The 14,944-nt window shown below is 42.3% G+C and overlaps 1 protein-coding gene across 1 annotated transcript in view; it reads left to right on the top strand.

The window, feature by feature from the left end:
* The window catches only part of LOC136877835 (neuroligin-4, X-linked-like), an 857,291-nt gene that overhangs the window by 804,412 nt on the left and 37,935 nt on the right, over positions 1 to 14,944 (top strand). The window lies entirely within an intron of this gene.

A 14,944-nucleotide genomic window follows, 5' to 3' on the forward strand; every position in this document is an offset into this window, starting at 1 on the left:
TCATTTAATGTTGGGAACAATGGAAGTTCCTACCATTCGGTCGGGCGGAGTAACTTAAGTCAGATCAACCAGTACAATGAGCACAATATATGCGGTACTAAGAGAGAACCAGATGTACAAAAACGTGATTTTTTTTCTTTTTGATACCAATATGTACATAGAGTAACGAGGTTTAAGATGGCAAAACCCTATAAGGATAACAATGTATATGTCGCTAACACAATGAACAATCTGTATTGAATATACGGAGACAAAGCACGATATGTCCAATGAGTGAAAGTATCTTCGCTCCCCATCAATTACGAGCTAATAGGAATTAAAACCAATTTTGGGTAATCTCGCAAACTTTAAAATGCGTGTCCTGAAAAATCAGGTTTTTGGACATATCTGGTTCTGCCTTAGTACCAAAAATACAGTATAAACGTTCTAAAAATAAGCTATTTATGATCACAAAAGCCCTCACAATTCATTTACCCTTTACTTAAAAAACATTTGCAGGTGTTTTAAGAAATAATATGTATAGTTTATTGAAAACAATGGTATGTTAATTACAATATCAATCTAAAACTCTTGCGAGATTTGGGCATCCACATGAAATAATATAAAAATGTAATACAAAAGATTGACAAAATGCAATAAGAAAATCTAAAACTGATCAAAATACACGCAGAAAGTACTAAGAAATTCACAGCTATTCAGTAGCACTAGTGGCACTGTCGTCTTCGAAAGCAGAGAGAAGTTCGAGTGTGAAAGTGGTTGTGGTGGTGAAGATTACCGTACCTATCAGTTGCGCCCGATCAAAGGTTAGTAAATGGCAGTCGAAGTGTAGCGTTAAGTAAAGGTATATATACAAATTAAAACAGACATAAATTAATAGGATAACTTAGAAACGCTTTGTAGCTGAAAAGCTGATAACCATAATATTCTTAGAAAAAGTCCCAGTACTCCGTGAGGGATCCGAGTTGGCGGGTTTAAATTAGGGGCTCAGAAGCAAAACAGTACAAGTCCTCTAGCGTAAGCATTGTTTCAACTAGTGGGACTTTTTCCAAATTGATGACCCTTAGTTTTCGTAGGCTTAAAAGTTTCCTGAGAGCAGAGTACGTCTTCGAATCTTAGTATCCGGAGACCGAGCTAGCAAGTAAAACCTTTATACAGTTTAAGAGGTGGCAGAATTTTGCCCCACAGGAGTTCTTTCACGGGTCAGTAAGTCTACCGACATGAGGCTCCCGTATTATTTGGTCCTCTTCAAATAGCATTGCACTTAGCTAGGACTGAACCCGTCAACTTGAACTCAGAAAACCAGCGCTCTATCATCTGAGCTACTCAGCCCTGCAGAATTCTTCTTCTTCTTCTTCTTCTTCTTCTTCTTCTTCTTCTTCTTCTTCTTGTCTTGCGTTCCGGCCTTCTAAGGACCACGTTGCAAATTCAATTCTTCCTCCTTAGTTGTTCTTTCCTTTTCTTCCAGTAATTTTTCATTGTTTCACTGTGCTTCTTTTTCCTGTCTTCAGTACACTTTGTACCTGTTTTCTTTTTCCTCCTCCCTTCGAATCCTTCTATTTGTAAGACTTTCTTCCTAACAATCTTTCTTTCCAATAATTCTTCTTCTCGTATGTTGTTCCTTTCCAGGTCTTTTTTGATTTTTGAATCCAGGTGGTGGTTGATTTCTTTTCCCAAAAGTACTTGAAGATTCGTTCTTCTTCTTCATAATATTATTTTTCTTCTTCTTCCTATTCTTCTTCTTCTTCTTGTTCTTCTTCTGTCTTCTCCTCACAGAATGTTGGCGAACATCATGCAGGCCCAGTAATCATGTTTCCTATTTTGTGTGTAAAGGACATCTAGTGTCAACAGTAATGAAGAAGGTGCGTAGTGGGCCGGATCCACTTATTGTTTTAAGTGCATAACCATTGTTCACCGACGATTTTTTTTTTAAATTTCAGTCAGTGGATGAATTTCGGAATTTTATTTCTCATGACATTTCGTCTCAACTCGTACCACAGGGGCTGCAGTAGGCTACACCATTCTGTGTATGTTCAGTCCTCAGCCCGAAGGTTGGTTGGATCCTCAACAGTTCCACCATTACCTGTCATTAGAGTTTGTGGTATTTAGCATTTCCAATAAAAGCGAAATACGTTGAAACTCTGTCAGTGTATGTGCCTTCAACTTATATGACCCCTGCGAGTGGTTTTTAGCGATTTCGAATTAGCGATAAAATGCGAAATTATATCATTTATGCGAAATAGATGCAAAATACTCGGTTTTATGCAAAATAAACATATATATTTCTTAAAAATAAGATAGTCCGCCTCTGTGGTGTAGTGGTTAGCGTGATTAGCTGCCACCCCCGGAGGCCCGGGTTCGATTCCCGGCTCTGCCACGAAATTTGAAAAGTGGTACGAGGGCTGGAACGGGGTCCACTCAGCCTCGGGAGGTCAACTGAGTAGAGGTGGGTTCGATTCCCACCTCAGCCATCCTGGAAGTGGTTTTCCGTGGTTTCCCAATTCTCCTCCAGGCGAATGCCCGGATGGTACCTAACTTAAGGCCACGGCCGCTTCCTTCCCTCTTCCTTTCCTATCCCTTCCAATCTTCCCATCCCTCCACAAGGCCCCTGTTCAGCATAGCAGGTGAGGCCGCCTGGGCGAGGTACTGGTCATACTCCCCAGTTGTATCCCCCGACCAAGAGTCTGAAGCTCCAGGACACTGCCCTTGAGGCGGTAGAGGTGGGATCCCTCGCTAAGTCCGAGGGAAAAGCCAACCCTAGACAATAAACAGATTAAGAAAGACAGAAAAATAAGATATGGGCTGTGTTGTTAGTTATTTCGGGGGAAAGAATTATTACGGCTCCTTAAATCTTTCAATGTATGGAATATCTTTCAACGGCCAAAGAGAAGTGCAAAGAACAACCAATCACACAGCTTAATACACTTTCAAACACAAGCGTTCATTTACTTTGTGTTGACCCTTGATCATACGGTTATTCTTGACGTAGGTGTTGAGTACTACTTCTGTTTTAAAGTACGGCAGCGATTTATTGCCTGGTAGCCGTGGGTAGAAGCGAAGTGTTAATCAAACAGCGTGCCGAGAGTAACAAATCGCAACATTTTTATGTAAGCGATACTGATATATTGATGAGTAGACTTTGCAATCAAAGTATGCCTATTTTTAACCAATTTGCTTCAAAACGCTAAATTTGAGAATTATAGATGCTACAAAACGCTAAATTTGAAAATCAACTCTAAATATCTGATTTTTAAATGCTATAAACCACGAACTCTACCTGTCATAGATGGCCTAGGCACCACTGAAGAGGCATACTAGGGTAATGAGAAATGAGCAGTTTCCCGTTACTTTCCTCACTGAGCCAACAGTTGCTATTACATATCAATCTGCCAAGCCAACTGAGCAACATTTTCACATCGTTCATAACAGGGACTGGCTGCATAAAAAATGGCATTACTAGCATCGCTCATACCTCAGTCATTTTCATGCTGTCAAAGCAAAGGATCTACAGTTTCTCTCCCTGGTAACTGCCTTGAAGTTGTTCGATACCAAAATACTACCCACGTTAACATACGGAACAGAGATCATCTGGGAACATCTGACTGTAAAACACTGCAATATATCGAGGCTCTAAAAGCCACATTGTTGAAAAGAACTATGGGCTTATCAAAATACACACCGTCTCGACTAGTTTATGTTACGGCAAAAGAAACATTTTTGTTAGATGATCTAACTTTTGTTACCAAAGACACCTGCAGTGAAGACTGCTCTGCGGAACAGACGGGAGAAGGAAGATCAAAATAATATGGGAAGACTTACATACAACAGAAGCAGTGACGACTACCAAATGGAGACAAGCAAACCAGATTTTACGACACCTGGGGACGAGGATGGCGGTGCACGTGTTTCATACCAAATTGTGCATAAATAAGAAGTATCACATTCCCAGCAGTCATTGTGTGTATGAACTTTGTAATGGACGCTGTAAACGCTAGCACATTTTAATTTGTATATTACAATCAAAAAGTATCTGTGAATATTCGATTTTGTAATGCAAAATTTTTGCGCACTTAATAAAATATAAAGCCAAGGATGAGACTGAGAGAGGTCAATGAAAGTAACAAAATTGGTCTAGCCTATACCAAAAGACATAATGCACTGTAAACACTAGGTTGAAAAATGTGCATCCTTTTCCTTGCATATAGGTATGGTGTAATACACCCGTGAAATGGATTCATTGCTATGAATAAGAAGTATAAGCAGTTTGGCGCAGTATATTGCGCTTGAATGAGAATTTTACGACGTTATAGGACAATGTTTTATGGTGAACTTCGTCATTTTCCGCATAGTTACTGACAACATTTGCTCGTAAAAGATCATCATTTTATTGTTATTATTCAACTACCTAGCTCCATATATTTCTGCTTTGATTTCCACCTTCAGAGCTTTATTAATGCTATAAAAATACAGCTAGTTGTATCACACACCTTGTTAGATTACGAGTAGAGTGCTCTCCGTAATTAACTGTACATATTTCATATAAAATGATAATTAGATGAATTAATTTCAGTCCTTCCGTTATAACTGATCTCTTATAATAGGATATTCCTAAACATGTGGAAAGTAACAGCGGGGTTCTTAGTACACCCTTAAACAACATGAAAAGTCCCTAAAAACATGTCCTATGTAGATCATTTATCAGTTAAACCTGTTCTTGATACCAGCTAGAATGGGGCAGAGAGTTTGTATTTAGGATGAAGTGTAGAGTCAGGCATGTCATTAAGGACATTGCAGTACTTCACCAGCCTGTGGAACAAGGTTACCATCGAACACGTTTAGTTTCATGTACAAGAGGATTCATTTTTCATGCTGAGTTGAGTCAGCGCAGCATTTAAATTAAGAGCATGTTATTCCTAGAGTGGGCACTAATATGTGTACGAAATACTGGACTGTGGTATAGTTCCTGGCGTGATAGAATATAGCGGCCATTATAACAAACCAGGGAATATTCGTCTGTTTCAAGATGGCGCGCGCCGCACAGCACAAGTAAACGATCTCCGCAATTCACCTACCATATCAGCAAGTACACCATCATATTATATTACAAGGATATTCCAGTGTATCATTCTAATTGTCAGGTTGAACAGTAATGAAGTGCTATGACGCTGAAGGCCGTGAACGAACGTCTGACGAAGTTTGAAAAACGGATGTCCGATTTTCAAGTTCACTTGGAACAAGTCAGTAAAGCTGTAAAGGAGAGGGCATATAAGTCTCTGGTAAGACCCCAACTAGAGTATGTTTTCAGTGTATGGGACCCTCACCAGGATTACCTGATTCAAGAACTGGAAAAAATCCAAAGAAAAGCAGCTCGATTTGTTCTGGGTGATTTCCGACAAAAGAGTAGCGTTACAAAAATGTTGCAAAGTTTAGTCTGGGAAGAATTGGGAGAAAGAAGACGAGGTGCTCGACTAAGTGGTATGTTCCAAACTGTCGTCCGGCTCCATAGCTAAGTGGTTGGCGTGCTGGCCTTTGGTTACAAGGGTCCGGGGTTCGATTCCCGGCAGGGTCGGGAATTTTAACCAACATTGGTTAATTTCGCTGGCACGGGGGCTAGGTGTATGTGTTGTCATCATCATTTCATCCTCATCACTACGTGCAGGTCGCCTACGGCGTCAAATCAAAAGACCTGAACCTGGCGAGCCGAACATGTCCTCAGACACTCCCGGCACTAAAAGCCATACGCCATTTCATTTTCGAGCTGTCAGCGGAGAGATGGCGTGGAATGACATTAGTAGACTAATAAGTTTGAGTGGCGTCTTTGAAAGTAAGAAAGATCACAATATGAAGATAAAGTTGGAATACAAGAGGACAAACTGGGGCAAATATTCATTAATAGGAAGGGGAGTTAGGGATTGGAATAAGTTACCAAGGGAGATGTTCAATAAATTCCCAATTTCTTTGAAATCATTTAAGAAAAGGCCAGGAAAACAACAGATAGGGAATCTGCCACCTGGGCGACTGCCCTAAATGCAGATCAGTATTGAATGATTGATTTCTGCTGGTGCGCCAAGTGCTGTAAACCCCAGGGACACTCTAACCGGCCTTTCATGAGACTTCCGAGAAATTATATCTGCGGATTGAGCGACATGAAAAAGGAGGTAGGCCAGCTACAAGAACATCTAGATCGGCTGGATATTCCGCTTGAGGAGGCATGACAGTACAGTAGAAGGAACTGCCTCCTCCTTCACGGCGTAAGAGAAACACCCAGCGAGGATACTTATGCTGCGGTGTTAGAAACCTTGAAATGTAAGCTGAACATTCAATTGTCTACGGACAGCATAGATCGGTGTCACTGACTGGGCCGTATGAAGAGGATGGCGGCTAAGGTGGTGTCTGCGGGGAATATACCTATTATAATATAATTCCTCCGCCTCTGTGGTGTAGTGGTTAGCGTGATTAGCTGCCACCCCCGGAGGCCCGGGTTCGATTCTCGCCTCTGCCACGAAATTTTAAAAGTGGTACGAGGGCTGGAACGGGGTCCACTCAGCCTCGGGAGGTCAACTGAGTAGAGGTGGGTTCGATTCCCACCTCAGCCATCCTGGAAGTGGTTTTCCGTGGTTTCCCACTTCTCCTCCAGGCGAATGCCGGGATGGTACCTAACTTAAGGCCACGGGCGCTTCCTTCCCTCTTCCTTGCCTATCCCTTCCAATCTTCCCATCCCTCCACAAGGCCCCTGTTCAGTATAGCAGGTGTGGCCGCCTAGGCGAGGTACTGGTCATTCTCCCGAGTTGTATCCCCTGACCAAGAGTCTGAAGCTCCAGGACATTGCCCTTGAGGCGGTAGAGGTGGGATCCCTCGCAGAGTCCGAGGGAAAAACCGAACCCGGAGGGTAAACAGATGATGATGATGATGATGATGATGATATAATTCCTCAGGTACCAAGAACGAGACCGCATCTGGCGTGCCAAAAGCTGCTCATCATGGAATCCCTGACGTCCACACGGAAGGAACTGCTAAAGCACGGGTCTTCTGGGGTATGCGCCGGGTTTCGACCCAGGATGGCCGAGTTGTCCGCCTCCGTAGCGTAACGGTAGGTGTTGTTAGCTGCCGTACTCGGGGGCCCGGGTTCGATTCCCGGTACTGCCAGAAATTTAAGAATGGCAGGAGGGCTGGTATGTGCTTAAAATGGTACATGCAGTTCACCTCCAATGGGGATGTGCCTGAAAAGAGCTGCACCACCTCGGGATGAGGACACGAGTTTACTAATCATTTAGGAAAAGGCTAGGAAAGCAACAGATAGGGAATCTGCCACCTGGGCGACTGCCCTAAATGCAGATCAGTATTGTTAGATTGATTGATTGATTGAGCGATTCCAACTGAGGTGCTCCCATGGCCCCGGCCGGCCCCGGCAGCAGCCCCGGTGCTGTGCTGTAGCCCCGTTGAGGTGGAGGGGAAGTGGCAGAGGCAGAACCACAGGTCGTCAAGTCAGCGTGCAGCTTACGAAAACAATATTATTTATGACAATTCTGTCAACACATAAACAAACAATTTATTCTGTACATACATTGCGTTTGCCATAATGTAATTTTAGCGTTTAAGTCGATTGTTGACATCGTTTTGCGGCAATTAATTTACCAATAGCCGGGCTGAGTGGCTCAGACGGTTAAGGCGCTGGCCTTCTAACCCCTACTTGGCAGGTTCGATCCTGGCTCCGTCCGGTGGTATTTGAAGGTGCTCAAATACGATAGCCCCGTGTCGGTAGATTTAATGGCACGTAAAAGAACTCCTGCAGGACTAAATTCCGGCACCTCGGCGTCTCCGAAGACCTTAAAAAGTAGTTAGTGGGACGTAAAGCAAATAACATTATTCATTAATTTACCAATAATGGGTACAATGGATTTGGCAGTAGAAATTCTATGCATAGCCTCTAAGACAACCTCAGACGGAGAAGTCCTAGTTCTCCATTTATTTAAATTCAGAATTATAACATCTGTTCGCATGTATTAGTTGTACCGAATATTGACGTAAATTTTAAGTAAATTAAATCACCGCTCTAGTGGTAGTACCTGTCCTTTAGGATTGCGTTGCACTGTAGTTTTATCAGCTCTGTTTGGATATATCATGGTTTTTCAGGACGCGCTGAAAATAGGGCCATACTTATTTCAAGTTGAGGTGCCATATAATTAATTTCTTTGAATTGGGAATTGAATTCATGGTGCAAAGTCTCTAACGACGTCTGATAGTCTCTAAGATGTTTGTAAGTAGACAAATGTAATGATTTTAATGACGTAAAATAGTTAAAATGTCCAGCTTCAAGCTGACTTTTCAATAACAAACTCTGCATTTTGAAAGCCATAATTCTATCACACACGGTGCTAATCAATGTGTTTCTCCCTTGCAATGAAATATTTAAATCATTAAAATAAGACGTTATGTCCGCCAAGAAAGCGAGGTCAGCTACCCATTGTTTATTCCGCAAAGTTGGTTGTGGAGAACCTTTCATCTCCATGAACAGAGCAGTTTCTTCAATTATTGCAAAGGAGGTTGGTTGATAGCACTTTCGCCCAACTTAACCAGCGCACAATACAATAAAAAGGAATGTCGCTACATTCTGCCTCGAGGTCTTTTAAAAATTCTTTGAACTGCGGATGATTCAAACCTTACTTTCTTCAGAATTTTACACAATTTGACATAGTATCCATAACAGATTTAAAGTTGCGGAAGTTTTTTGTACGTAATTGTTCTTGATGAAAAATACAATGTACTGCGTGGAGCACAGTATGTGGGAAAGGAGGGGAACGGTGCTGCTGGGTGCAGCGCTGGTGCGCCCCAGCACAAAGTGCTCGAATTGGAAAGGCCTGATCTAGACGATGGAAAGAAGCTGCAGACTATTTCCCCTTGTGAACTAAATTCACACTTGAGGCGACTAGGTGGATTATCGGAGTGAAGAAACCGTTGCGATGTGCCCTCACAATATTATTGTTTTTATCAGGTTTATTATGTGTGTGTGAAGTGTTAACCAATCAGTGGTCCACTTCAATCAATCAATCAATCAATCAATCAATCAATCAATCACTATTGATCTGCATTTAGGGCAGTCGCCTAGGTGGCAGATTCCCTGTTTGTTGTTTACCTAGCCTTTTCTTAAATGATTGCAAAGAAATTGAAAATTTATTGAACATCTCCCTTGGTAAGTTATTCCAATCCCTAATTCCCCTCCCTATAAACGAATATTTGCCCCAAATTGTCCTCTTGAATTCCAGCTTTATCTTCATATTGTGACCTTACCGACTTTTAAAGTATAAAAGGAGGATTCACTTTTCATGTTGAGCTGAGTCAGTGCATCATTCAAATTAAGAGCCTGTTATTCCTAGAGGGAGCACGGACGTGTGTATGAAATACTGGAAAGAAATAGGAAATTTATTAAACATCTCCTTTGGTAAGTTATTCCAATCCCTAACAGAACAGCCTATAAACGAATATTAACGTATTCGTTTACTGATGTCATTCCACATCATCTCTCCATTGACGGATCATACCACTTAGTCGAGTAGCTCGTCTCCTTTCTGCCGAGTCTTCCCAGCCCAAACTCCGCAGCATTCTTATAAAGCTACTCGATTGTCGAAAATCACCCAGAACAAATCGAGCTGCTTTTCTTTGGATTTTTTACAGTTCTTGAATCAAGTAATCCTGGTAAGGGTCCCATACACTGGAACCATACTCTAGTTGGGGTCTTACCAGAGACTTATATGCCCTCTCATTTAAATCCTAACTACAACCCCTAAATACCCTCATAACCATGTGATCTTTATTTACAATCATTTTTATGTGATTACCCCAATGAGGATCTTACCTTATACTATATTGTTTTACACTTAATTTTTTGTACATCCGGGGATGGTTCACATTTCACTTTTGAAGGTGGTGACGTGGTGACGTTTGGTAGCATCACACGCACAGGTGCCGACAAATGCACTCGTCATAGCCATTTCATAACAACACTGTCAGCGTAGAAACAGACAACATGGAAAGCAACCGTCGGGGACAGCGCTATACGACTTGGTTCCTACGGAAAGAAGGCCTGATCACTGCAGAAATTCATCAGCGCTTGGTGGCAGAACATGCGCCGTCACGGAAAACAGTTTACAACTGTGTGCAAGGTTGGAAAACAGGGCACATACCGGTTGACAAGGGAACCAGTTCTGGAAGGAAGATGACAGTGTCAACACCAGCCAACATTGCCGGGGTTAAACATGCCATCCAAAGAAACAAATGCATCACATTTACGGAAATGGAGGCAGCCCCGGGAATCAGCCGAAACACTCTGCAGAGGATCGTACACGGACACTTACAGTTGGGGAAGGTGTTATCCACGTGGGTGCCTCGAATCTGCAGACGAAAAGCCGAGGCGCGTGGGCATGTGCAGAGAACTTTTACAACGCCAAGATCAAGATCCAGCCGACTTCATTGCTAGGCTTGTAACTGGTGATAAGACATCGCTCCATAACCCTGAGCCACAAACGAAACAACAATCGATGCAATGGAAGCATAGGGGCAGCCCACCGCCAAAGAAATACCGAACAGTGCCGTCAGTTGGGTGTCTGCAGTGGTCACGCCTTCTTTCCATAGGAACCAAGTCGAATAGCGCTGTCCCTGACGGATGCTTTCCATGTTGTCTGCTCCTAAGCTGACAGTGTTGATATGAAATGGCTATGACGAGTGCATTCGTTCAGCCCCAAGGATCATGTAGGAGAAATAGATCTGTCACTCCTGTATAATAAAGTACGCTGAGAAAATAGGTCATGGAAGCTATAGTGGCCCTTGTTTCTCCGCCAACATAAGGTAATAAATACCTACCACGATAGCACCTCGTAATTAACTTCATGACCGTTGTTACTTTGTTAAAATTTTAATTGTGATATGAGATAATGATTGCATTTCGGTAGGAAAGTTGTATCACGAGCTTTTGTCGTGTAGCCTATATTACTTGAAAAGTAAATTGCAATTACCGTATTTGTATGTTGGCAATCCTTTTATTACGCTAGCTTGTATCGTCGTTTCACCGTTCGCATTTTAATGTAAATTTGCATCTATTAAACAATAAATGCAACATTGATTACTTAAAATGTTAGTGCAATTCATATAAAACCCCAAAACCACCATACTTACCTAAATCACGACATAGTTAGTGCAATTCATATAAAACCCCAAAACCACCATACTTACCTAAATCACGACATAACATAACCTCATTCTTTTGCTCGTTCGTTGAACCCTTCTTTTATGTATGGGAATGGAAAACAGGAGAAGGAAAGGAAGTAAAACACAGCATAATGCACACAGTTTATATTTTGAGTTTATTTATTCCAAACAACAGGTAAGAAGCACAAACACACACACACAAGTTTACTCACAACAGCTAGGTAGTTCAGTGTGAGGTAAGTTCATGATCATAATACTATTTCTTCACAATAAAAAAGCGTATAATTCTAATTCACTCTATACTGTCAAAAAGCAAGTAAAACTTGAAAAACTAAACCTGGAATGAAATAATTTCATCTTGTACAAGCAGGATACTCACATCGCATAAAATAACTAAAATAACTCAAAATATATATAACAGCACCAACTGCAAATGTTTGCACTCTACGAACAAACTAGAAGGCGCAACAAACGGGATCAATGAAATGATACTTCAAAACTGAAAATATACAGTACCTAACCTCCATCGTCCGACTCGTTGGCTGAATGGTCAGCGTACTGGCCTTCGGTTCAGAGGGTCCCGGGTTCGATTCCCGGCTGGGTCGGGGATTTTAACCTTCATTGGTTAATTCCAATGGCCCGGGGCTGGGTGTTTGTGCTATCCCCAACATCCCTGCAACTCACATACCACACATAACATTATCCTCCACCACAATAACACGCAGTTACCTACACATGGCAGATGCCGCCCACCCTAATCAGAGGGTCTGCCTTACAAGGGCTGCACTCGGCTAGAAATAGCCACACGAAATTAAAAAGAATTAACCTCCATCGAGTTGCCAAATATTGGAACACACGCTAAGACCTGAATTTTTCGGGGAATGTTATATGGTGTTTGAAGTATTGTGTGGGAGTATGTGAAAAGGGTGTTCAATTAATTCCTAAACATCATGTGAGCAAAGCAAAAATTCTGGAGTTTGCCCTGTATCAATAACCACACTCCAGGTGACACAAGACACAAGGTGATTAGAAGACTAATCAACGACATCTTCATACATCAATCATACGATTACAATACTAATCCACGAGGTATTATTTCCCTTCTCTTCAAGATTTTAAAAGCTTTATAACATAGTGCCAATTATAATTTTACATTCCGCAGCCCAGTACTCACTACGTTCAGCAGCGCGTCGTTTGTGTACATGCTCAGCCGCAAAGCAGCCCTAGGTCCCTAGTTTTGTGTAGAAACACGATTGGTCTGGACTGGTGCTTGCCGGACGGTTAGGATAAGACCTGGACAAGACCATTGGTCTAGACTGGTTCTTGCCGGACGGTTAGGACAGGATCTGGACAAGACCATTGGTCTAGACTGGTTCTTGCCGGACGGTTAGGACAGGATCTGGACAAGACCATTGGTCTGGACTGGTTCTTGCCGGACGGTTAGGATAAGACCTGGACAAGACCATTGGTCTGGACTGGTTCTTGCCGGACGGTTAGGATAAGACCTGGACAAGACCATTGGTCTAGACTGGTTCTTGCCGGACGGTTAGGATAAGACCTGGACAAGACCATTGGTCTGGACTGGTTCTTGCCAGACGGTTAGGATAAGACCTGGACAAGACCATTGGTCTGGACTGGTGCTTGCCGTGCGGACGGTTAGGACAGGATCTGGACAAGACCATTGGTCTGGACTGGTGCTTGCCGTGCGGACGGTTAGGACAGGATCTGGACAAGACCATTGGTCTGGACTGGTGCTTGCCGTGCGGACGGTTAGGACAGGATCTGGACAAGACCATTGGTCTAGACTGGTGCTTGCCGTGCGGACGGTTAGGACAGGATCTGGACAAGACCATTGGTCTAGACTGGTGCTTGCCGTGCGGATGGTTAGGACAGGATCTGGACAAGACCATTGGTCTAGACTGGTGCTTGCCGTGCGGACGGTTAGGACAGGACCTGGACAAGACCATTGGTCTGGACTGTTACAAGCCACATTGCTATTTTACATGGTGTTTTTTGTTTGTGGTTTTATTCAGCCGGGGTGGGTAACGCAATGTATTTATTAGCACTGATGGCAATGACGTCACATTCTGTTCACGTTGACCAATGGGAATACAAGAAGCTACTTTAGCCATGGCCGATGGCAGGTGCTGTTCTGTATTAGGTTATAAAAGTAGATGTACTTCTTGCGGCGGAATGGTGGGTTCTTAGACATCGCAATGAACACATCCCTCCTCTAAAAGATATTCCAAGTAAGAATTGCATTATTTTCGCTTCCTTATAATGTTTTAAACTCTGGGTTGCGGAAGGTAAAATTATACCTAGTGCTACACTCACACGTATTATACTGGTCTACACGAACTTACGTCTGGCAACGTTTACAAGATTGATCCTCAAGCTATTTATTCTTCTCCTTTTCAAGATTTAAAAACCTTTACAAAATAGTACTAACATTCACAGGGGGTTATACTCCTCCACACGAACTTACGTCTGGTAACGATTCCCAGATTGTTTCCTGGAGATATTTATTCTTCTCTTCAAGATTATAGAAACTTTTAAAACACAGTGTCACAGTCACATACGTTATACTGCTCCACTCGAACTTACGTCTGGTGAATAAATTATATATTATTGGTTATTAATCTGTGCATTGTTTTTTCTGTTTTTAAGTGATGGGCTGATTATGACCCAGAATTTGAGTCGAAACCAGTACCGTTTATGATCATCTAGTGATGTAACCTTACATTACTAAGCTTACATGTATTGAAAAGGTGGAACCATTACATAATCTTTATTCATTTTAATTCTGCAGCACTGGCCAGACCTTTCTCCGCTTCATCCGTCTCTTGACTTGATCCTCAGTGATAGAAACCAAGGAATAAGAATTAATATTCAGTGTACCAACCCAAAAGACAAGTGTTAAAAAAAAAGCATACATTCATTTCGTAGTCATGAAGTGGGCCTGGAAATGTTAGTGCATGGATGATCCTTTGGTTATTCTGTTTAGAATTTGTTGATACACCACTATCTGACCTGTAGTGACCTAAGCATCTGTACACCTAGGATAGCAATATTATACAGAAAGTGACCTCTGGTCTGGAGACAAATTAGAGCACAGAATTTCCCCGTCAAAAAAATTATACAGAACATAGATATAATTAAGAAACGTTCCAAGCAATAGAGACTAAAAAGGTTTAGGATCATTATACCCAGTAAGATTTTCACAGGCATTTTGGAAGGGAAGGTGCAATCAATGGCTGAGAGTTAGATAAACTGGCTTCGTTGGTGGGGTCATGTGAGGCGAATGGAGGATAGGTTACACAGGAGAATAATGGTCTCTGTCATGGAGAGTAAGAGAAGTAGAGGAAGATCAAGACGATTATGGTTACAGTCAGCTTTTTTTTGCTAGTGGCTTTACGTCACACCGACACAGATCTTATGGTGACGATGGGATAGGAAAGGCCTAGGATTTGGAAGGAAGCAGCCATGGCCTTAATTAAGGGACAGCCCCAGCATTTTCCTGGTGTGAAAGTGGGAAACCACAAAAAACCATCTTCAGGGCTGCCGACAGTGGAATTCAAACCACTGTCTCCCAGATGCAAGCTCACAGCTGTGCGTCTCTAACCCCACAGCCAACTCGCGCGGTGCAGTCAGTTAGTAATGATTTATAAGATGCATGGAAGTAAACGAGGCCACAACTAGAGGAATGTGGAGATGTTTTAAATTAACTGAGGTTTGCAGAATGAGT

This window comes from Anabrus simplex, chromosome 7 (assembly GCF_040414725.1).
Source record: "Anabrus simplex isolate iqAnaSimp1 chromosome 7, ASM4041472v1, whole genome shotgun sequence".
NCBI lineage: Eukaryota > Metazoa > Arthropoda > Insecta > Orthoptera > Tettigoniidae > Anabrus > Anabrus simplex.